The 26,067-nt window shown below is 34.2% G+C and overlaps 1 protein-coding gene across 1 annotated transcript in view; it reads right to left on the reverse strand.

Annotated features, from left to right (window-relative positions):
* Window positions 1-26,067, reverse strand: part of LOC124538931 (gamma-aminobutyric acid type B receptor subunit 1) — an 88,498-nt gene that overhangs the window by 32,667 nt on the left and 29,764 nt on the right. The gene's annotated exons all lie outside the window — the stretch shown is intronic.

Genomic DNA, 26,067 nt, shown 5'->3' on the forward strand with positions numbered 1-26,067 from the left:
CATGTTAAGCAAAAAATACCCTATCCTGTCCTGTCTTGGAATCCAAGTACTTCATACGAAATTTTTACAAATCGGTTCAACGGTTTGGTCGTTAAAGAGCGTCAAACAGACAGAGTTACTCATAATATTAATAATATAGAGTAGTTAAAAATAATTGTTAAAGTAATCAAAAACATTTATAAGAAAAATTAGCCCAAATAAATCTATAACAAAATCTGTTAAATGGTGCATTGACTCCAACGATCACGTAACGATGTCAAGGCAATACAGTTCGTTAGTAATAACGCGAGTCATGAAAGAATATCGAAAATTACGATACGATAGAATTGTTCCCTTTTATAACAGCATTAAATCAATTTCACTTATTCAATTTATAAAAACGAAACGCAAAGTAATAATTTCGTTTCGACGGATTATTCATGGATACAAATAATTTACCCACTTGTCGGGGAAAACATTCCTCTTGACTAGAAATTTTATTTAATGGAATGAAAATATTTCAACATTTATAAAAGCGTTCGAACAAGTGTTCATGGTTCTTGACTTGTCGGTAATTCCAGCTCAGTTGGCAACCGAAACTCGGTTCACAAGTTAAAACAAGTTGTCATAAACAGATACGCGGCCTGTAATTGTGGTGGATGGTTTAAGTGTAATTTTTTTGGCGAATTTACACTGTCTCGAACAATTATATATTCATCCCTCACTAATTTTCGTCTAAGATTTTAGCAAAGCTTGACGTGTCTTTGTTTTAAGTCGAGACTGAGTTTCTTTTGAGAGAAAATCTTTCGTGTTGTTTGAAAATGTTATGGAACTACCTCGTATACGTATGAAAAGTTTTTAATACCTCGAAAATAAAAACAAAAATTTTAAAGGATTTTCAGTCCCTAAAATATCCGTTAAAAGACTATTTCGATTCGACGTCAGAGGTTTTATATATGAAATTTTATCATGGAACGTGGAACTCGTAAAAATCGGTAAATCGCACAAAAAATACATCGTATTGAACTTAGGAAATGTGACGATTATATTTATATGGAGTGATCTCTTAGCGGGAATTTTTATAGGGGTAATAAAGTTTTACGAGGGAGGAGCAAGGATTTTCAGGCCTATATTCGGGTCGGCCGGACTTTGATAACCTGGCGAAGTTGACTTGACACACTGCTTCTTGGACGGAAGCCAAATTACCTCTCCTAATGTCAATAATACCTTCGCTGTAATAACAACCCGGTTTAGTAAATAATACTTGACTATTATATGAACACTCTCTGAAATTATAGTCGGCTTTGTGTCCTTTGTAGTATTGCTAGACGTAAATTAACATATCTTATGTTAGATTCAACCACTATTAATAGGAACTTAAGATTCTATCTTTATTTATGTAAGCGTAACGTTTGAACGTAGGTACTATATTCGATGTATTTTGGAACGATTCATCTCGTTCTCGGCGTAATTTCATAAGGAAACCTGCGTGGATGATATTCTTCCGCAATATAAACTTATTATACAACCCCTTAATTAAGCTCGGTAGAATAAGCTTCGATTTTTCCTTGAGGGGAGACTTTAGTGAGTTATACAAGTTATTACAGTACTTCAGAATAAATATTGTGATTCCTCTGACATCGTATTTACCAACATGACCGCATCGAGACGGTATATGATATACAGCTGCTCTATAATAAATTGATATATATTCTGTCTGTATGTTTCCATAAGTTCAAAATCGTACTCGTTAATGGATTATTTATTAGCTGTCCGATCGAACTGCTTGCAACTTAGCTGCCGTTCCTGGAATTTCTACAAATATTTTTGTAGGATTATATTACTTCCAGCAATCAGTTTGGTAAAGTTAAATACGTTTGTTTCCGATGTTTGTTGAAGCACAATATTTATTCCGATAATAAAAAAAGAAAATAAATTTAAAAATAGAAATAGAATATTTGTATTTAATGAACTATTTTGTACTGTCTGTCTCATATAATTTAGTTTTCATAATATTAGGATTAGTTGAATATAATCGTTTTAAAAATTTAGTGTTGCAGTAATCTCACTGGACAGAGAGCTAATTTGATAGCGGAAGGAACCGCAGTAATCCGCTTGGGAAGCACTTAAAATTTACGTACGTTAAATTAACTATTTAATTTTACTATATCATGTTACTTATAAACACAGAATTAGGTCCCGACATGCAGCAGACTTAACGAATGAAATTGTCCTGACGGTAGTCAGTTTCAAATCGTAAAATGAAGATTCTCATACATTCGCATAATGTGCTTACACTGAAATGTTTACTAAACACAATAATTAGTAGAAAATCGTGAGGCAACCTGCATATGTAGGTAGATGTTCTGAGTCGTTGATTGCGCAATGATGCAGCGTAATTAAATTAAATGCTTTCACAGGAAAGACGTCTTGGTTAGTGGACGGACATTTATCGCTTGATTACTTCGCTTTAGTTTTTCAGTCACGACTAAAAGCTCCCGTATATAAAGGTCCATTAAATATGAAAAGAATTATAGCGTGAACAGAATTATTGCAGAACTGTAATAACTAACTATAACAAATATTCCTTCTTTTTTACTTGATAGGGATCGCACAGAAGCTACTGTTTCTATTCATATACAATAGCTGAGATGGCCCAGTGGTTAGAACGCGTGCATCTTAACCGATGATTTCGGGTTCAAACCCAGGCAAGCACCACTATATATGTGTGCTTAATTTGTATTTATAATTCATCTCATGCTCGGCGGGGAAGGAAAACATCGCGAGGAAACCTGCATGTGTCTAATTTCATCGAAATTCTGCCTCATGTGCATTCCTCCAACCCGCATTGGAACAGCTTGGTGGAATATGTTTCAAACCCTCTACTTAGTGGTAGAGGAGACCTAGCCCAGCAGTGGAAAATTTACAGGCCATTACTTTGTACATTTAAGAAATTTGACAAAAAAAGACCCGTTGAGTTTCTTTAGCCGGTTTCAATAAGAAAGTGTAATGAAAAAAGTTATTTGAGTTGATTTGTAATATTATTATATACTAATTTTACATTTTCAATGCTCACGTGTTATGTTTACGATTTAATAAGATATTATGCATGTTTTGAGTATAACTGCTTTCTGTGGTAATGTAAAAGTGAGTTTGTGATAGCTAGATAACCTTTAAGCTAGGGAATAGTTAGTTAGCAATGACTTAATTTGATGAGATTATTATGGGTATAGTTTGTACGGCTTTCACTTTCCAACAAATAACAACAACAACAATATCTTGTATATTTCCCACGGCTGGGCTAAGGCCTCGTCTCCCTTTGAGAAGTGTTTATTTCAGTGGAATATACATGTAGCAGAATTGAAATTAGACATATGCAGGTTTCCTCACGATGTTTTCCTTCACCGTCGAGCACGATAAGAATTATAAACACAAATTAAGCACATGAATATTCATGTGCTTAATTTGTGTTTATAATTCTTGCTAGCCTGGGTTTGAACAATCAAACATCGGTTAAGATGCACGCATTCTACCCATTGGGCCATGTCTGCTCTTCTTTATCAATTTCCATTGAGATTTAATTGCGTTAGATACTATTGTAAAATGACTTTACTAATAATAATTGAAGACTGTCTTACAAACAATTTCCTATGAGAACTGTGAAGCACGTAGGTAGCAAACAAATCTTGTCATTGTTATACGCGGAGCGTATGTAAATTAAGGTTAACGATAAATGAACACAATTAATACATATATCACATTCATTCGCATGTAGCTCATATGGTCTTGATATATTTATATAAATATGAATCAATGTGTGCTTGTGTATGTATTCGCGCCTAAACGGTTAGGCTAATATTGATTTAATTTTTATGAGGAAGTCCTCGGATAGTTTAGCTTGGACCCCGGAAAGAACGCTGGGATCGGGAAGTAAACACAATTCCTATTTCATCCGCACAGTCGGGATGTAGGTAGTTATTTATATTATGTATACTTTACTACTTACTTTACTTTTAAGGGTTCGTTTTTGTAATAAGTATCTGAAAAATATAGTAAAACATTACACGTAAAACCTTTAACAGAAGTTTCATTACATTGATGTATTGACATATTGTATTTAATTAACATGAGTGTATTTTTAAATGTTGAAAAAGGGTAACTTTATAATTACGATTTATAAGTGCTTGTAAGAGCTTACTTGAATAAAATATAATATTTTGATTATGATCTTTTTATACATATTAACTAAGTAGCGCTTCGCAGTGGTTAACCCACTTTAGTCTATATATCGAATATAGTCCTTATTGACGTTGTGAAGCGTGTATTACATGTTCTTTTTTCAAAAATATTGTAGGTAATAATTGACGGGAATAATTTCATATAAAAAAAACAAACAAATGAAAATATAATCTTTCTCTCCAATTAGAAGTTAAAATAAGCAAGATAGATATGATATCATATCACATGGTGGCTGCTCGGTAAAAACTACATAAAAACTCTTTCAACATAGATCTATTTTTGTAAGCTTTTGAATTTGTGGATCAAATCTCGCAGTTGAGTTTTAAACCAGTTTTTGCCAATCGATTGAGCTATAATTTCACGCACACGTACTAGTGACAATACAATCTAGCATACCAATTTGTTTTCGTTCTAGTATATTGTTTCAATGGAATTTTTTTAATAGATTATACATACATTTAACACGGTAAGTTTTCACGATGACGAAACTACATTATTTTTAACACAATTTTGACGTTTAACTTATGAATTTAAGCGTGTGATGTATTTAATTAGAATTAACAATATGTAATGATGCCTTAAAACACACTGATTTTTAGAAGAAAATGAATATAATACTTTTGATTATATAATATATCATACAATTGCAAGAACATATGATTTATCTACAATAATTCAGTTATTACTTTAATTTGAAACGTGATTTCAGTTTAAGCGCAGTGTGAGAAATGCCTTATTTATATACCTTTGACTGCGTCTTTGTACCATGTTCATAAATTTGATATATTACGCACGAACTTAGAAACTAAGGGGCTTAGTTGTGATCAGAATGTGGAATGCCCAACGCGGGTGTAATTTAATTAATACCCATGACTAAAGATGTAAATAAATTAAATATTTAATAATATTTTTTGGAAATATTTTTGTTTTTTTTTAATTAACACTTAAGTTATATATAATTTATTATCCTTCGATTCAGATCGACGTCTACAAAATTGTATACAAAAATCTTGAGGAATAAATGCAATTATTATACAATAAAAGCAGTCGAGTGTATCTTAAGGTCAGATATTTTTAGGACATAACTTCGAGGGTACATTAATAAGAATCAATGACTTTGGATCAGAGTGTGCTCAGAGAGCGTCAGGGCGTCACGGTAGCATGCGTAAGCGATCCCGTGGCGCCCGCCGAAAGACGGAGAGGGTACCGCTGGTTTTTTAGTGGGTAAACCCGGTGGACCTGGGCCCACTAGGCGTTCAGGAAACCGGGGAGTGCCACCCCCCCCCACTTTCCATCACGTGGGGGAAGCGCGTAAAGCGTTATTCCAGCGTAAAAAAAGGGTGTGCTCAGAGAGGGGATGTTGTTGGTGTTACATTCTTATCCCTCAAGGACATAAAATCGGTGCTAAACCATGAGCTCTACAGTTTTCAAACCAATCGAGTCCAAAGTGCGACACATCTGTCCAAAAAGCTCGAGTTTAGCATAATATATGAATTATATACTTGCACATATGAAAAGAAAATAAAGAGATTATTAAGAAAATAAATTAGGTACATGGTTCGTCTCCTACATAAGAATTTTAGAATAAGTATTTGCCATTCAATTTGATTTCAATAAAATGTGAGGAGATACGGCAAAGAATAGCTGCTGAAGATTAATGTATTATTAATCGCGTTACTTCAGCGACGGAATGGAAAAATAGCTTGCTTTATTCAATGGAAGCGCAAGAAACGAAAATATGTTTATTTCGACGAACGAACGAACGATTTATTTATTCTGTAAAATAAATGTTTTGTTATTATCACGAATGACTTAATGTTATTTATTTTGTAAAGAAATGCTGAAAAATTGATACAATATCTGGTATATAAAAAAAAGCTTTTGTTCTTATTTATTGGGTTGAGTCTTTGTTTAGTTAATATAGCTGGCTTGAAGATATATAGGTATATAATATTTATGGCATAGGAATGCGGCGGGCAAACGGGTCATCTAAGAGGTCATCTCTGATGATAACCCTTATGATGGTTATAAAGATTTAACCGCTCCTTATATCACTAATATGCCGCCATCCTTGGGAGCTGTCCTTTATATTTCAGTTTTATTGGCTGACTCACGCTTTAAACCGAAATATATATATATATATAAATAAATAATAATAAGAATTGCTATGCGTTGGAAGAATATATTGCCACCCTAAGCAGAAAGGCTTCTACAGCTTTACTACCATGTAAATCTACTATTTCATCTATTATTTCTTAAAATATTCTTGGTACGGGACATAAAAAAAAAATTAAATAGTTAGCGGGCATTATTCAAATATCTGAATATATTACATTAATGAGTATACGTGTATACAATTTTAAAATGTATCGCAATTTATTTCACCACAGATTTAGCCATTTGTAGATTAGATTTCCAAATACTGGAAGTAAATTTTGTGGGCATCCTAGAACACCTCGTACGGCCAGTTATCGGAGAACAGGCTTTGCTCTTCCGTAACCAAATTGGCGTTTCGTTAAGCTAATCCATGTACCATGTTAATTGAACGTGCCTTATTCTAGTTAAAAGTCGAGACTAATAATTCCTATTACGGTTTTTAAATTTAACGCTTTAATAATGAATGTTTGTTTTGGGTAGCCTTTAAGATAAATAATTTTAAGTGTTTTTAAATTTATTTTATGATCAAACATTCAAGCCCCGTCATTGTGGTTATGATCTCCAAATCAAAATTACTTCCAAATGTTTTTTCTATAGTGGATCATAATAGCTCTGACGGTTAAGGCAATCTGATCAGAATTTTTTAAATCTGTCCAAAAATATGGCGTTGTGGGAAGAAAGATGAAATAATTTTGGCTACCCACTGGTAGGTATATATAGTATATATTATTTTGGTATAAAAATAAGTATTGATGAAAAACATACAATTTGTATATAATAATAGGGTAATTTAATAGGTAAGCAATATAGTTTTATAGATGATGAAGTGATTGGAATTTTAAATAAACCTTTATTTTTTAAACTATTTTAATTTATGCTGGTAAAATCAAATCAAACTATTTTAAAATGGAGATTTTTACACGCCAAACCTATCGCACAAATGTAACATCGTTTTTTTTTTTGCAAGTAAACATAAAATCTTTATATGTTTCCGCAATGTGGAATTCGATAGTAAAATTAAAGAGTTTCTTTTATTAACGACCTATAATCAAGAACTACCAATTTTGAAAATAAAACATAATCTTTAATAGAAGATAAATAATACATATGTCAAATATAAATTTAAAGACAATAAAGTTGGCCGAATATATTTGCCTGTTCACTTATAAAAACCAAAATAAAAAAATATATACTTTCCTTTTTTATGCATATGTAAATAGGATGAAAACATGAGTGTAAAGCCCATTACTAAGAAATAGCGGAATCCAGCGATGGCAGCACTGTTAATCAATTCATAATTCAAAAATAATAAATAAGAATTAAGAATAAAATTTCCGATGCGGTTGGAATTTGTTTCTTATTTCTTATAGCTAACCGGTCATGCTAATAACAATTAGGTTTTGTTTTTGACACTCGTGCTTCATGCGCGCACACCAGCTGCAGGAATTCAACCGCTGTGATTGGTTGAATATTGTTATTGCTGTCTCTTATACCTTATTTTTTTCATTGTGTTGTGTTGTGTTCATGAGCTTAAGCAGCAGTTTAAATCGCGTAGCTGCCAGTATCTTAGTAAATTAAAAGAGTCTGTATTGAAAAAATATATTCTTTTTTTAAAAAATATCTTAAAAATTGTTTTCATCGGTCCTGTTAAATCTTGTAAATACTGTTTAATTAACAAAGGAGAATATACACGGAACGCTCTGGGGATGTTTGACTCGATCCTCAATTATGATGAACAAACAAAGTTCAGTTAAAATTATCAAGAACATTTATTTTACTTGTTAACATCTGGGCTTTCAATTTGAGCTATTGTTAATATTCGGTCAATTATAAAACACAATTTACTTATAAAGTATTAGTGTCAGCTTGTAATGGAAAATTTATTACAAGACTAAATTTTCCGCGTAATTTAATCGGTTTTTCATTGTAGAAAATATTAGCGAATTTTCCTATCATTATAATGTTATAGAAAGGAATTTAAAAAAATGTTTGTCTGTGATTATTTCTCTCTATTTAATAATTTAAAAAATACAAAAATATACATATTGGGCTGTTGTATCCATACTACAAAGTGTTAATATTTATCTGTGGACTAGGCGTTAAAAAAAGTACGCCACCGAATCCATTTCGACAGTCACATTATCTTTTCCCTCTGAAATGTATTGGCATCTTAATTGTATTCCTTGAATTTGTCTATTTTGATATTAAATTTATGAGGTAAATATTCTTTGATTATTATATAAGTAGATACACTGTAATAACGGAGGATATATCGGAAAAAATACCAGCTGACAATTGGCTACCAACATACATACAATGCACACTAGTAAAGTAGTATAAATTTGGTGACACGTCGTGTACTTGTACACACCAAAATTATAAAATTGGCATTTTTTGTCTTAGAACTATTATAGTGCGATGCGATACTCATTATATATAATAAAATGATTACATTTTATTTAGTATATTTTATTGGGAAATCTATATATATCTGATGAAGTTGAGAAGCTGGTGGTTACATCATACGAGTCCCAATTGTTGTAGAAAATTTAAAGAAAATCCTTTTCAAGGTATCATTTTGTATGAACGACTTGAAACTGTTTTATAGTAAAAAGAAACCCATCATCGATATAATATAGGAATTAATCAGTAACTTCTATAAACCATCCCTACGACTATCGAACAATGTAGCTTTCTGTATATATGTTTTCTGTACATATAATTATCTTATAAGCTATGCCACGAATTTCAATATAGTTTTCATTATTCAACAGAATGATGAAATGAATGAATGAATGAATGAGGAAGTTTTATGTGTACATTTTTAGAGGAAAATGGAGAACTACAACATTTCTTAGACGAAAGAACACGATAATTTCTATTAATCGTGTTCACAGACATCTGATCTTCAATTGTAAAGTTGTGTATTAAATACCCGTGTGATCGGTAGGCTAGTATTTATAAAAGTATACGTTAAAAGGTCACATATGTATAACGCAGTTCGGCAAGGCGCTGATACCATTGTCCACGTCGCATTGCAATTGACGAGTGTGGAGCGCAACCGTGTAGAATTCTTTGAGTTCAAAGCGACTATTGTATTTGTTCCACTCAATAAGAGGAAATTGCCGTAACAAATGTTTTCTTTTTCACTTATTTGTCTTTCGATCCGATTTTTTTTAAATGAAACATATATTCTTTGTTGGTATCAAAAATTTTGATTTTAAATAAAAGTGCGTATGAAAATATGCTTTAGTCACTTGTTTTGTAAATAATTGATATTTTTATAACTAAATACATTCTATAATATACTGGACTAGACTAACAAATGGATTGCACATATTGCCGATACAATGTCGCAATAAGAAATATTCATCACCACCAGTCAATAACCATTCCTTACGTCGTGAAGTAAAATCTTGAGACATACTTGATTTATTTCATTCTTAATAAAAATAGTAAAAATTAAAAATATTTATAAATTAAACATTCATTTGTTAGCCATTAAATCCAAAGGTTGGACAATGTAATGCTGACTATATACAAGTATTTTTAAAAACGTTTTAAGAAATGACTTTAAAAGATGAGGATCATATATTATACACGCTCTACTATTTTTTGAAACTAGGATTTATTGTAACATTTCTGAGTATAGATCCTTAGTAGTTAGAACCTATAATTACACAGACTATACTCCAGAACAATAATACAAAGAATCGTTTAACCGTCTGCCTCTTGTTAAAAGCGCTGTCGTTATTACTTACGGCAGATTGCCTTACTGCACACATGGTTGTTGACTTGAATCGACTTGCAACCAGCTTATGGAGGGGCTCTATATGAGCAACGTGGCCTTAAGCATCGTATTATAGCTATTCCTGTTTCACTTATGTTATTCATCACATAATGTATAGCATGTTCGGATGACTACGTATTTTTTTCTATTGGAACTGATATCTCTGTATCATTTCACCGACAGACGTGACTATCAAGACTACTTAGATATAAGTAGTCCTACTAGAGTAGCGACCCGCCCCGTCTTCGCACGGGCAATGCTGATACTAAATATACTACAGATTTTTTCTTGTTTCTTTACTATATTTTCCATGTATTACACACATAAACTTTCCTCTCGAATCACTCTATCTATTAAAAAAAACACATCAAAATCCATTGAGTAATTGAATAATAAGATCTAAGCATATATAGGGACGGACAGGGTTTACGTGTTCTTGTGTGTTTAGAGAGATTGTGAATAGTATTTATTTTAAATTGAATTTTTAATAAGCCATTTGTAAACAATTAGGTTACTTATAATTTTGTATTTCCTAGCGTATCAAGGTTTCGAGGTCGAAGTCGATTCCAATGCATTTAAAAGTAATGTAGTTTTTTATGCAATGAAATTATTCTGTATTGTTCCTTTTCCAAACATTGAATATATGTTATATATATTTATTACTCAATTTAAGAATATTAATACAATCATTTTGCACTTCAAATCAAAATAAAACTCTTAGGTTACGTTTCCGAATATAAAATATCCAGTTGTAAGCGTACGAACTTTTATTTTTTGCCATAAATAATCCGGAGGCGATCGCTTCAATCCCAAGGTTCGCTATCATATATAAACTCCGTGATCGTTTATCAATATATTAAATAGCCTAAACCTTAAGTAAAACAACGTCTCATAATACTTTTTATACTCAGCGAGAGAGATAGTTCGGATGTTTAGGTTTCCCCTGTGAAACAGAAAACATTGCATTACAAAAGAGCCACTGACTCTACGCAGTCGAGTGACAGACTAGATAAGTTTCTTTTTGTCCCCTTAACAATGTGTGTGTCACAATTTCAAAAAACTCAATATATTTCCAAACATATGTTTGTCTGCATTAACATAAGACTAGCAATACTGATTGATTCTTGTAATTTGTCAAATAAAATACGACTCAAAACTGAAAGCTGTTTAAGACTTGAACTATTTAAAATAAATAATACGAAACGAATATTTACAGTATTTATTTATTAAATTGTATACATTTTTTCTTATTGTATAACATGTTTTGTGACTTAATCCGTGTACAATGAATACATGTGTGTTCGTTACAAGATAGGGTAAGCAATTCATAGGAATGGGACGGAGAAAATGTCGAAGGGTTGATCCTTGTAGGAATCTGCATTAACTCAAACCCATGGAGACATTTTACTTTACAAATAGACCCTTGAATTATTTTATCATGCATACGTAACCAAAAGTACAAGTCATTTTAATTCCATTGTGATGTAATTTTAATGTTTTCCATTTAGCAAATATATATTGTATGTATATATAACATAATATTCCAATCCTAGGACTTATTCCAGATATCAATCATATTCTTTATAAGTTAATAAGGTCAATACTCTCGTCTGTTGTTGAGCGTCCAGGATAATTTGTAAGAATTTATCTATATTTTATTAGGTCAGAAAATATACGAACTCTACCTCTACCTCTAGGAATTATTTGATTAAGTACTGTTACGAGGACATTGATCGTCAGTTGTTAGGCTTTAATATAGGTCTTCCTTGAAGTTAGTTTTATTCAGTTTTCTAATATTAGTGTATATGACTGAAAATTAATGTTGTAACATAAAAGTATATAGTTCATGTATTGATTTTAAATTATCTTACATAGTATTAGTTCTCGACCGTTTGCAACGGTTGACAAATAAATAAGGAATGGAGATGAAGAAGAAACTTGAATGTCACGAATTAAATTGTAGCCGATGAATCTTCCCGAAGTTATTTCGTTATATTTTTAAGAAAAGTCAAAATGAAGTCAATTTGATGTTGCAATTATAGACTTTGGCAGTTCATAGTATTTATTAATATCCCACGATTTTTCGTATGATTTTTAGGCTACCGTATTTCTGTGCGTACATATCGCGGTCTTGTCTGTGCATTTCTAGTGTTAGGGAACGATTTATTTTTAATATATCGCAGTAATAAATGATTGTTTTGATTCAATTACAAACTATTTTTACGTGAAAATTCATCTGGATATTGTTATTTGTGAATTCTTATTAGGCGTATTTAAACTAAATCACATGCTTTAAGAGAGTAAACTAGGTAGAGCGCGAATCAATCAATAGTTGTTTGCATGTCTGCACTGGAGCAAATAAACAATTCATTTAATTTCTTAGTCATGTATGGGGTTTTTACGGTGACCGTGGTGCCGTAAATCACGATATAAACATTCGGCTGTAAGGTATTAACTTCGCCCCGACGCAAGTTTTTATGTCGTTTGTAACAAACACGGTAAGTAATTACATACATTTCCATAGTATTTGTGTTGTATGTATTTTTTGTTGGTAAATAGGTAACATTCAAAATATTTAATAACTGCAAAGGTACTTCTTATTTTTGGAAAGAGAATTAAAGCTTTTCGAAGTATGACAGATATTGAAATAGTAGATTTTAATTATAAGAGCCTGTTAATATCCCAATGCCCTACTTCTCCATTTAAGGTTATGGTTTGGGGCTTCGTTTACCACGCCAGTCGAATGCAGTTTGGAGGATACACACGTAGCAGAATTTCATTTAATTTATATACATATAGATTTCCTAATGATGTTTTTCTCCTACTTCGAGAACTCGATCAAATATAAAAAAAAAAACAATCATGAAAAATTCACTGATATTGACCTGGGCTTGAACCCGCTTTATTGATTAGAAGCACGCGTTCTCACCACTATGCCACTTCAGCTCTATATTTGAAAGGAAAAATGTAGATTTCTTCACGATATATTTTGGATTAAGTGCTATTTCTCCGTGATACATAATCACAAAGCTGTGCCCGGATTTGTACTCTGATCTTCAATTAAGATGAACGTAGATCCTGAGCAATCTCGACTCGTTATTTACACGTAATAGGTTTAGGTAAGAGGTTTGTAAAATAATTTATAGGAAGTGAGTTTACTGCGTAAATGCATCGAATTGCATTCAATCTTTGCTAGTCATTTGTCTAATGCTCTCTAGAGCATTGGATCGCTCGAACGTCGATTGATGATCACAATTGGAAATAGGATTTAAGATCCGAGATAATTAAATGCATTATCCTTGGATTTTTAATATCTGTAGCAGTGAATTTAGAAATACCTATTTAAATAAAATGTAATATACGAATATTTTAGATGATATAACTTATTTCTGTATTTTTTTCCGGTCTTAGTTATTATTTCAATTTTTTTTTAAAATCGATTTTTCTCAATAATCATTTGTTATCTATATTGAATAAGATTGTAATAATTATTTTAATGATTTCTTTTTTGACTCCATCGATCGGATATTTTACTACTTGGTATAATTCACTGATTTTTTCTATGTGTGATACTTTAGCCAAAAGTCGCGAAATACTTAGGTATTTACTCTCTAAAAAGCGTTTTACCCTAGATATATGTATTTATGTATTAATTTATGGATTTTATCAAAAAACTATAGGTTCCACTTTATCAATACATAAGCAGAAATAAACCTATAGGTACTAATATATACGTTCAAAATCTATCTGCTATGTATGCTATCTTTGCCCTTTCAGAAATTAAAATCAATCGTTTCGGCAGGAAAATTGCATCAATATCCGCGTGAATCTATAACAAAAGCAATCATAACAACCGTCACGATCGTTCAGCGGAACGAGATACATGAATAAACAAACCGTGTTATTGATGCCGCATTTTATGTGCGACTGCGGAGTCAAAGATAAAATACATCGGGGCAGACATCTGCGAGTTTGAAACGTGAATCTCTGCTCGTGAATAATTTAATACCGGAATTAAGTAAATGTTGTTCTGTAATTATTCTATAAACTTTTGCTTTGTAATTAATTTGAGAAAGATTGTAGATGTCGCGTGTTTTTTTTTTATTAAACTTGTGAATGCAAGTGTAACATTACAAGGACGTCTTTAAATTTTAAAATAATGTTTCTGACACAAAATATTGTACTTTTATGAAAGGTCAGTTAATGCTCTTAGATTTATTTTCAATTTTTAAACCATTCGAGCAATGTTGAACATACGGCGTCCGCTATAACGTTTGCGTGAAGTTTAGATATGGACCCGTTTTGTTTTTGATTATTTCATTGAAACCGTTTTATTTTCCGTTTTAAACGTATATGTTGACCCAGATTACGAGCTGTCATAGCTTTTGTACAGAGTTTTAATAAAATCTATTAGTTTTTAGTAGCGACGTACAATTTCAGACATGGCAATTTGAAATTCCCATTTCGTAGTACACACTCGTATTTCGAGTTGATCTGATTTCACAAGTTAAATTTTAACGAAAATTTTATTGAGCTACCCAAAGTTCGTTTCTGAGTTTTAATAAGGATGTCTGTTGTGCGATCAAGTGTTAACAGTTTTACAAACACGTACATAAAATAAAAATTGGTAATTTCTGAAACTTACGATACTACAAGTACTATTTAATTTAAGCTCTTTTTGATGTTATGGAGTTAAAATCAAAATATGCTCTATTCAAATGTGCTCTAGTAAGCACTTCGAATCATACTAATATATTATTAAATCAAATTTAAAGTAACCAGAGATTACTTGATAGATGACAGATTATACTCAAAAGAATTAACAAGAAAGTAGATTTTATTTTATATCATTAAAATAGGACGAGCATACATAGACACAAACAAACACACACATACAATCAGTAAGTGTTTTATTTTCTTCATTTGTACGTAAAAATTTTACTAAACCTTGAAAATTATTCCCTATTAAAAAATCTAATGAAATGTGCAATTGTCGAGGGATCGCTGACTCTGATATTAAAATTTATATAAGTTTCAGCGTCAGAGGTTCACCTACTATTGCCCATAGACATTGGCCACCACCATTGCACCATTAGGATCAAGAACTAAGATCTAATGTGCATGTTAGATGAGCTCAATAACCCTTCATACTGGAACATCATTTATCCATGTAATTAATCTTTATCAACAATCAAATTAACCTAAGAGGGCCGCTATTCAATATATAAAATTAAAAGGCAATATATACATTGAAGTATATATATTTTTATCATAGATATCTCCCATATTTCACATAGGTGCGACTATTCTTGGCGCTGAAATTACTTTAATGGTTAATGTAAAGAAGGATACAAGTGCTATCATATAAATCAACTAATAAGAGTTAATAGATTTTATATCATGATATTCTCAGGAACAGACCATTGTTGATGGCAGTAAGAAACTTCCATTACCGTTCCTGCCCCAGCAAGCACGTATTTGTGACCCTGATTGCTCTCCGTCGTTTCCGAATGCTGTCTCATTTAAATGTGTGAGTAAGGGGCACTTGTGTCTGTTCACACACCATTGTGTGCTCTTACCGAGTCTAATATAATGGCCAAAATTGGTTCAGAAAAATAATAAAGGTATGTTTTAAAAACAATTGTGGTAACTTCGATCATAATTAATACCTAATAAGTTCAAATTCCTTTAATTCAAATATCGTTTAGAAACAAAACCGTTTTTAAATGTATTTTTTTTGTTTCTTTCTATTAAATTCATATTAAAGTATTTAATACATTATGAGTACTTCTGTATGATATAGGTAGGCGGATAAAGCAAGTGAGCCACCTCAAGTGGTCACCGTCGCCCATAGACAAATGGTTACTATATCCTACGTCAATGCGCCACCAATCTTGGAAACTAAGATGGTCTTAGTTTTGGTTGTGGTCTTTCTGTCTGTAGCTAAACCGGCTCACTAGCTCACCCACCCTTCAAATCGGAATACCATGTGAACCGTCAGATCGTTGATTATTTTTAGATAGGTTTTATTCCACTTTAGCCAAAGAGAAACAGTTAGTCTGGTCGCCTTTGTGGCGAACGTTAACAAAAAGTGATATACTGAAATGTTCTGCGGCGGATTTGTCACAGTGACCACATTTATATAATTTTAACGCTATTCAAATGTCACACAATATTAATCCTTATCAAAATAAATTACACAATAATTTTAAACATTCCATAAACAGAAATAACACTGACGTTGTTTAAGCTATAAATATAAATGCATGTATTTGAGCTGAGATGGCCCAGTGGATAGAAAGCGTGCATCTTAACCGATGATTGCGGTCTCAAACCCAACACCACAATATATATGTGCTTAATTTGTGTTTATAATTCATCTCGCGCTCGGCGGTGAAGGAAAACATCGTGAGGAAACCTGCATCTGTCTAATTTCATCGAAATTCTGCCACATGTGCATTCCACCAACCCGCATTGGAACAGTGTGGTGGAATATGTTCCAAACCCTTTCCTTAACGGAAGAGGAGGCCTTATCTCAGCAGTGGGAAATGTACAGGCTGTTACTTTACTTTACTTTACTTTTATGTATTTGAGTGCGTTATTATTTTAATGATAGGAACTGCCACAACACGTTGTTTAGTATATTTTCTTCCAAATTAAAAGTATATTATATTTGTGATCATAATCTATCTCAGTCTTTCATTCAGATCTGTTAATTCCAGCGTCATTGACAAACAATGACGAAACACTTTCGCATTAATAATATTTTGGCTTCAATCAAGACTAGTGGGTAGGACGCGAAACTTGCGTTTATTGAACAGATTTTTACAAATATCGAAAACTGTAACAGTTTTTGCTTTTGTTGAATTGTAAACTGATAACGTCTGTTCGCACCTATTCCATCCTCCATTTACAGCCGTAGCGCTGCTTTCTAGTCGGCCAGTAACATATTTTTCCACTGTTTAAAGTTATTTTTTTGTTAAATCGTAACAATTTTGGTAAATTGCAATTAGGAATCCTCTTTATTTTGCACATCTACGGCTGGAGCTCTTTGAAATAAGATCATAAACAAATTTCTAAGTGCAACTATCGTCCCATAATCACTGTAAAAATCGTATGTTATAGGGGGCAAACGAGCAATAGGCTAACCTGATGGAAAGTGATCACCACCGCCCATGCACATCTGCAACACCGGGGGGCTTACAGGTGCGTTGCCGGCCTTTAAGGAAGGGGACTTATGCTACTTATATATAAACTTGTTATATCGACGTAAAGAAGAGTGTGCTTATACTTAAAACATAACCTAATATAACACAAGCGTTCCACATTTCCACATTTAATATAACACAAATATAATATTCGAAAAGTGTTTATTACTCATAAATTCTAATGCAGATTAAACATGACATCAATTTAAGTTATACAGTATTTTATAACTATCTCTGTAATATAAATAAAATGGAACTTTATGAAATGTGGCAGTAATAACTCTTTATTGATTTCACGTGACCTTGCACACGCAATGCACGATAAGCTGACGACATGGCCTGTGGTAGATCAATGCTGATTGTATACAATATAAATTATTATTATTACAAAGGCGCTTTAATATTTCTATTTTTTTGTGGAATACTAACGACCCGCCCCGGCTTCGCACTTTATTTACACATTAGACAATTCTAGAATTGTCAGCGTTTTTTTTAGTATATTGTCCATGTATTATATACAAAACCCTTCCTATCGAATCACTACCGTATTACTTACATTTAACACTTCTTTTTCTATGATACACTGGCCGCTGTTAGACAGTTATAATATGTGGTCGATGCCAAGGATAGCGAACAAAAACTTTTTTGTTAATTGTATTCACTGATTGTATTAACCGCACTGCATATTCTTTAAAATCTATGATGCAGGTATACAGGTTTTGATTCTTATTTATTTTATCAATAAATGAGTTTTAATGTTTTTGGATTTTTTTGACTCTATCTAATAAAAAAAACCGAAACAAAATCCGTTGCGTAATTTTAAAGATTTAAACATATTGTATAGGGACAGACAGCGGTAAGCGACTTTGTTTTATACTATGTAAAGAATATAATCGAATGGGCAAATGAACTATCTGATGGTAAGAGGTTATTACAAACATTCCTTTCATTGTCAATGCACTACCAACCTTGGGAACTAACACACTTACCATCCAAACCGGTACTGCTGAAAGAATATGTTATACGTGGGCGGCACAAAAGCCCAAGATTAAGATTTTACCAGCCTCAAATATTTTCCGTAAATATCGTAATTTGATATACTATTCGAGATCCCAGATTTTCTTACTGTCCAATTTCATTATGAACGGTTCAACGGTTTGATCGTGATAAGGTAAGAAGCAGACATACAGATTGGAGAAAGATAAACTAACAGTAGGTCATTGGAGATGTATAGATTAGACATTTTCGGATTTATTAGTAAATGTTGTTTACGGGGTGATCAGTGAAACAATTTACTATCTCTTTCTTTCAAATGGCAAATCACAGGTGATGGAAAGAGAGAAATCTACGTTTTCGAAAAAAAAAAACCATTTGAAAATAATGATCTCATAAGTCACTATATAAGCTATCGATGACAGCAATTAAACAAACGAATAAGACCTCCTTGTTAAGATATACTTTTTATTAAATCGACGATAAATAAGTAACTCTCCTTTTATTGGTCGATGTTACAAGAGGTCTTATTACAATCACTAATGACGTCATGTTTAACTACCCTGTTTATTTATTTTTTACTTAATGATGTGTTTGATTTACTCGCATTGAAAGCTAAAAATCGAATGTGCGTTAAATACCTTATTGGACAGATCCGCAAGAACGAAACGTCGTATACGTCATATGTGTGTGTTTTATAGACAGTGTATATTGAAGAAATTTGTATGTGAATTAAAAGCAATCTGATTTCACAAAGGATACGAAACATTTTTTACAACCAGCGCTTGTTTCATTTTTTACTTATAAATTCAACAGTATCCACGTTAACAAGAGTATTTTAATGATCTGTCTGCTTTATTAAAAAAGTGTGGCTGACACGGACCGCTGTGCAGATGTGAAACGCAGATAAAACTATCCCGGTAATACTCGTTTTCATATTCTGGAAGCGCAAAGCGACGCATCTTTATAATAATTGGTCAGAGTGCACTTTTTTATGAAGTATTCACATATTAAAAGTTGTTGATTACTACACATGTATTTGCTTTCATTGCATTACTTTAATGATTTGTTCTATCTGCCTTTTGTTTGATAATCTGTGCGTACTCGTAACGAAAAAAAGACAGCAGGAAGACTCTTTCAGCGGTCGATTCGAACCAAGAAACAGTTTGAAAGGTATACAAATATTGACATTAGTAGCTCATTATATTAATAAGCTTAATAGCCAGACTGGAAACGTTTTCAGCAGAAAGCATTCTTTGTGAACGAACATTCATTGCTCAGAGAGAAACTCCGGTCAAGATGTGTCAAGGAGACATAAAGTTTAATTAAATTTTTCTGCATTTTATTTTTAAAAGCATAATTTCAAATAAATTATACAACATTTATTATGAAGAGTTTAATTAAATATAAAATAAAATTTCACTTTGAAATAATGTCATTTTGCTAATATTATTAATACGGTTATATGTTTGGTTTTTTTTACCCGATTACGCCCGACCGTAAAATTAGGATTTGTCTTGTCTTGGATTGTGATTAAATATATTTTTCTAATAAACATATGTTTTTCATTCTATTCAACATAAAGTCAAGCGAACAGTATTGATGTAAAAATATAATATTATTCAAAATGTACATATATGGATCTCGATATTTTAAAATAAAGAATTATCATTTTTAAGCTTTTTGTTTTCAATCTAAAACAAAAAAAAAAACAATCTAGTGAATCGCCCACCAAAATTTGAGTTTATTCAACAGATTTATTATAGTTTTGAAACGTATTGGGTTTTGTTTTGATTTAATTTCATTAGCAGCTGACGACGTCTGTTTTCAAATATTATTTTTTTTTGTCTATAGCGCCTCTTCAAAACCAATTCTTAGTTAAATCATAACGATTTCAAATAAAAAAGAATCCTACACCACATCGTAAACATTACATATTAGTTAACTAGTAGCAAGTAATGTTTATATAAAATATTATCTGATTTTTTACAATTTAACACATACATCTACGTTATGTAAGTATTTTTTTGACAAAAATTTCATCCCATTCGATTTACTGGTTTACCTTTGCGTTGTATGTCAATCAGTCATTTTAAAATTTTACATTTCAAATTTAACAATTCAAAGCCGCGAATGACAAGCTTGTGTTTCAATAAACAAAAAGCTGAAGTTAAATATTTAAGTAATCCTATTATATTAATTGTCTGTAGGTTCAATTAATATATAGCGGATCGCGTCCACCGCAATCAAATTAAGGGGATCTAATGATTGCGTCGGTCCTGGTTATTATCACTTATATCAGATAGCATTCGTTGACCTTCCACGTTATTAATTGGTCGAATCGAATATTAACTGCTTTATAGCTAAAACGTGATTTGCTCTAATATTTATTATTACGTTTTATTAAATTATTATTGACTTAACCATTGGTCACAATTTATTCCAATATCCGTTCCTGTTCCTCGAGCTCTTATTATTGAAAAGGAATAAGAAAAATATCATTAAAATATTATACTTGCATAGTTATTAGTCTCGACTGTATACGGTATATTATGTATAATAACTTTATATAATCTACTAATATTATATACACAAAAGTAACTTTGTCTGTAACTCTGTTGTACTTCCTCAGCTGAACTGAATCGGAATTGATGAAATTTGTTGCGTACCTTGCTTGAACTTCAAAGAAGGATACATGTTATATCTCCACACTTAACACCTATTAACCACCCCAAAATGAGAGAAAAGCCGCAGGCGATAACAAGTTAGAAATAACTTCGTAATTTTACTCTTGTGAAATTTATGTTTAAAATTAATTTCATGCTCGAAACTAAAGTAAAACATCGTGAGGAAACCTGAATATGTAAAAAAAATTAACGTAAGTTTTTTTATCAACCCAAAAAGCTTACTTGAACTCTTTTCGGCAGGGGAACGTTGGTCAGAATCACTGAGAACCAGTTTAATTATAAACGCTTATTTAACATATAAGAATTCAGTTTAAGATAAGAATTGTTTTATTCACTGAGCCATCTCCTTTTTTTATTTTTTGTATGGTATAATTTGGCGAATGAGCATATGTGCCACCTGATGATAAGCGGTCACCATCACCCATAGTAAGAAATATTAACTATTCCTTACATCGTCAATGCACCACCAACCTTAGGAACTAAGACGCTATGTCCCTTGTGCCTGTAGTTACACTGGCTCACTCACCTTTCAAGCCGGAACACATCAATACTGAGTACTGTTATTTGGCGGTAGAATAACTGATGAGTGGGTGGTACCTACACAGAAAATCTCGGTTTTTTAATAATATTCTATGTAATATCTTCCCTTTCAGAATTTCAATACCTTCAACAAATATTCATTTGTGTTTCGGTACAATAATTATTACCTCATTATTGATGTTCGAGACATGAACTATATCGCTAATTGCGAAACTGCTAATTAAAACGTATGTAGGTCGATTAATACGTTTATTTTGCTATTTTATTGCATAAAATCGTAAATATCGGACAAATAAAAGCAATTATCAATATTATACTCATTATAAAGAATGTGAAATATATAATACCCATTGAAAATCGTTACGTTACGCGTACGTTAACCGTACAATAACGTAACTCGTAACTAGAATATCTATACTAGGTCCAATTTGAAATACAAAAGTAGTACAAATAATAAACAAAAGATATACGACACCTACTAAGTATAAAATGTCTTAAATGACAGGAAAAGTTAACTGTCAATTTTTGGTAGTAAATATATATATTTGGAATAACATTTCCTTTTATTAAATTTCGAATTAAATTAGTACCTTTAATCTAAGTAATGATTGGTGTGTGGTAGTTTAAATACAACAAATATTTTTGTCATTCGCACAAACCTAGTAGTACTTTTTTTTTTTTTTTTTTCTCAGATCGGGGCACCGTACAGCGCCATCGACCTCACTACGCCGGAATAAAGACGCCGGCATAGCGACCCCGGCCCCCCCACATTCGGAAGGAGGCGACCAAGAGCGGCGGCGGCGTTGATGAGCCTCGGGCCGAGATGAACAATATGCTGCCCGAAGCTCCATCGTCCGTCCAGGTTCAGGCCCAAATACTTCATCTGGGCCTGCACCTTGATCACCGTCCCTTGGACGGTGATACTCGCCCCTCGTGGGGGTCCTTTCCGTGGACCATGAAAGAGGAGGGCCTCCGTTTTGGATATGGAGACCCTCAAGCCCAGCATTCCCATGCGGTCCACGGTAAGAGCCGTTCCGACTTCGGCAAGGCGAGCCGCCTCCCGGAAGTCCCGTCCAATCGCCGTGACGAGAGTGTCGTCAGCATAACACAACACCCCCATCTCGGGAAGGACGGGAGCCCGCAGGAGCCAGTCGAAACCGACGTTCCATAGAATTGGGCCGAGGACCGACCCCTGTGGAACGCCGCAACCCACTCGATACCGAACGAGCCTCCCATCGACCCCCGCCCAGAGGATCTCCCTGTCCTGGAGGTACGCCTCCAGCAGTCTCCTCAGATAGGTCGGCACCCCATGCTATCGGAGTGCCTCCCTTATCGTCTCGAAAGGGAGACTATTGAAGGCGTTCGCCACGTCAAGCGACACAGCCAGGACGACCTGCCCCCGGGCCACCGCTTCAGACCCATGCACTTGTAGCAGCGCAGAGGGCGCTGCTCCAGCACATACACTCTGGCCGAGCTCCACCCAACTAAAAGACGACCGTTGTCAGCCAACTTTTTTGCCGCAGTTATTGGACAGGACACGAAGACCATACCCATGTAACCGGGTCCTCGAAAAATCTCCCCGCACCTTACCGTTTCAGCGGGGCAACTCCCCTCGCGAACGACTGCGGTAATAATTTTATCTTTAGTGACGGAGTCGTTTAACCCCGTCAACTTGATGTCCACCTTTCTTATGGGGCGAGCAACGTTGGCCACTCCATCCAGCACCGTACGGAGCTTGTCGGCTAGTTTCTCTGCCTGGTCCGTCTGTGCTTTCGGCAGCTCCAACACTCTAGCCCCCGTCGCTGAGCGTCGAACTTTGAGCCCACCATTGATCCCAAGGTCTTGGAGTTTCACGCTCTGCTCAGCGCGCTCCAAGACCTGAGCATACGTGATGCCTTTCTGCTCTGCTTCCGGCTGCAGCGTTAATACCACTGCAGCTGTACGAGGCGCGGACAGCTTAGGCTTAGTTGCTTGTCCTGCCTTAGGCACCGTAGGCGCAACTGTGGTGGTTGCAACAGTCGGAAGGGGAGCCTGCTTTCCCTTCTTTCCCTTTTTAACCACAGTGGACCAGGACACCTCCTGGACCATCTGTGGCGGAATTATCTCCGACGTAGGCTGGACGCCTGAGGGACCAGCAATAGATGCCGTCGGAACAGCAGGTGGAGCCCGCTTTGGCGCGGGTGCAGCTTTCGGCGGTGGAGCAGGCTGGACAGCCTGCGTGTAGGGCGTAGCAATCTGCTGCGCCAACTCCCGCCTCTTATCCGCAGCTAACGGAGGACGATGTATTTTTGCGGGTGGCAACCGTTCCTCTAGTACGGCAAACCGTGCGTTGATCATATCTCCGACCGAAGAAATTATGGAGGCTTTAAATCTCTCCATTTGAGCATCCTGTGCCGAGCCGGAAGCATCATTTGCCCCTGCCACCTTGGTCCGCATTTCCGCAAACTCGCGGGGGTGAGCCTTTACCTCGGCCTTGAGACTGTCCACCTCTCTGCGCAGGCGGCCATTATCGGCGCGGAGCTTTCGCGTCTCCTCGGCTTCTGTTCGAGCTGCTAAGGCGTCTACAATGCCCTGTAGTGCAGCCGCCGACTCCTTCAGCCTCTTTGCAAAGCCTCCTTTTAAATTGGTGGACTTTTGGGCCACCTCCAAAATTAGGGCTGCGCTTCGGCCAGCTTGTGCCCGGAGTTCCTCTGCTCCCATCTTCGTGGGATCTTCGGTGTGTACATCCGAGGATGAGGATTCCTCGGAGTCCACGACAACCTGTGGAGCGTCCTTTCGAAACGCCCGACTACGCAGGGACCGCTCGAAAGCCTCCTCTCTGGCCTCGCTGGCCTTGGCTTTCAGCTCAGCCTTTGCCCGAGCGAGACCACTACCCCGTCCTTTCGCGGTTTTGCCGCGAATCGCAGGCTTGCTCTTCGCATCCAACCTCATCTCCGTCTCCGTGTCAGAGTCGGAGTTAAAAATAGCAAGGCCCCCATAAGGCCGCTTTCTACCAACCAGGGCGTCGAACGACAACTCAGTGTCGACGTCCATCGCCGAAAACGAAAAACATCAACCAACAAAACAATAAAAACAAACGAAAATATTTATATATAATAATAAATATTAAACTATAACAAATTAAGATCTAAAAAGATCTATTCCACAACAACAAAAAACCAATCCTTAAACAAAACAAGTGTCCGATAAACAAAGCCAATAGTGCAGATGTTACGCGTCAGAGATAACGAAACCGGTTTATCAAGCAGGTGTCGTTTAAAATCATCAATCGTAATATTTTATCGCAATATTCAACACAACCTCAGTCGACGACGTCCGAACGTTGAATCAAACCTAGTAGTACTAACTAGTGTCTATCATAACGAAAGTATCTTGGAGTAGTCTTTCACTTATATCGCCTAGGTCTCATTCACTTGTGTGAAGTACCTGAAGTGTAGCGTGTGTTAATAAACTTCGTTTTAAAAATATTTTCGCGTTACATCAACGCTCATTTACTAATAATTATTATTTATGCAAAAATAACACAGTAAACAGTAAGGGTGTGTTTGTTGTAAACGGAATTTGATAAAATTTGGTTTGAAGCTTATTTGGAACGGAGGGAAGGAAAAGGGCTATTTTTTATACCTCAAATTTTCGTAGGTTAAAACATCGACCCCTCCCTCTTTTACAAGACAGGTTGATACATTTATAATACGATACGTATAAATAATATCACACTGTAACCAATGGAGACGTAGAAATAATAATAACTAAGAATAGTAATCAAAATATGCAGAAAATGGCCTAATTTAATAATGAATATTTCTTCTTTGCCGTAAGCTCTGCTGTAAAGTACACATAATATTACATACTACCTTTTACAATTGCAGTAAAGAATTAAAATAATGAGAATGATATAACATTTTTATATCTAATGTTAGAAAATAATGTTTATTTTGATACAGAAATAATAGAAATAAAGGCGCCCTTGAGTTTTTCTACGCCACGCTATCTAATATAAAAGGATTAGCCGCGTTTGCCTTCAGTCTCGCGGGGAACGTATTATCAGAGTGTTATTTGCTATACAACGATATAAAATCGGTTTTCAGTGCGGAAAATGGAATATGCGGAAATAGCTTTTTGCATATCAATCACGTTTTCATCGTACACCGTACACGTAACTTTTGCTTGCCAATATATTTTGAGGTATTTAAATTTATGATGTATACATTTTACAAGAGAGTTTTGAGTCGTTTCTATATTAGGTTGTTATTTTAAATAAATTTATTTTATTGGTATAAAAATAAGGAATTAAAAGAAATAAAGCTGTCTTAAATTTTCGCGATTATTACACATTTAATTAAAACTAGTTATTACGGATTTTAATCGCGTATATTAATTATTTTGGACATCCCAAAAATGTGAAGCGTTCCACATTTTTCCAAAATAATTAATATACGCGATTAAAATCCGTAATAACTAGTTTTATTTTAAA

Source organism: Vanessa cardui, chromosome 2 (assembly GCF_905220365.1).
Source record: "Vanessa cardui chromosome 2, ilVanCard2.1, whole genome shotgun sequence".
Lineage (NCBI taxonomy): Eukaryota > Metazoa > Arthropoda > Insecta > Lepidoptera > Nymphalidae > Vanessa > Vanessa cardui.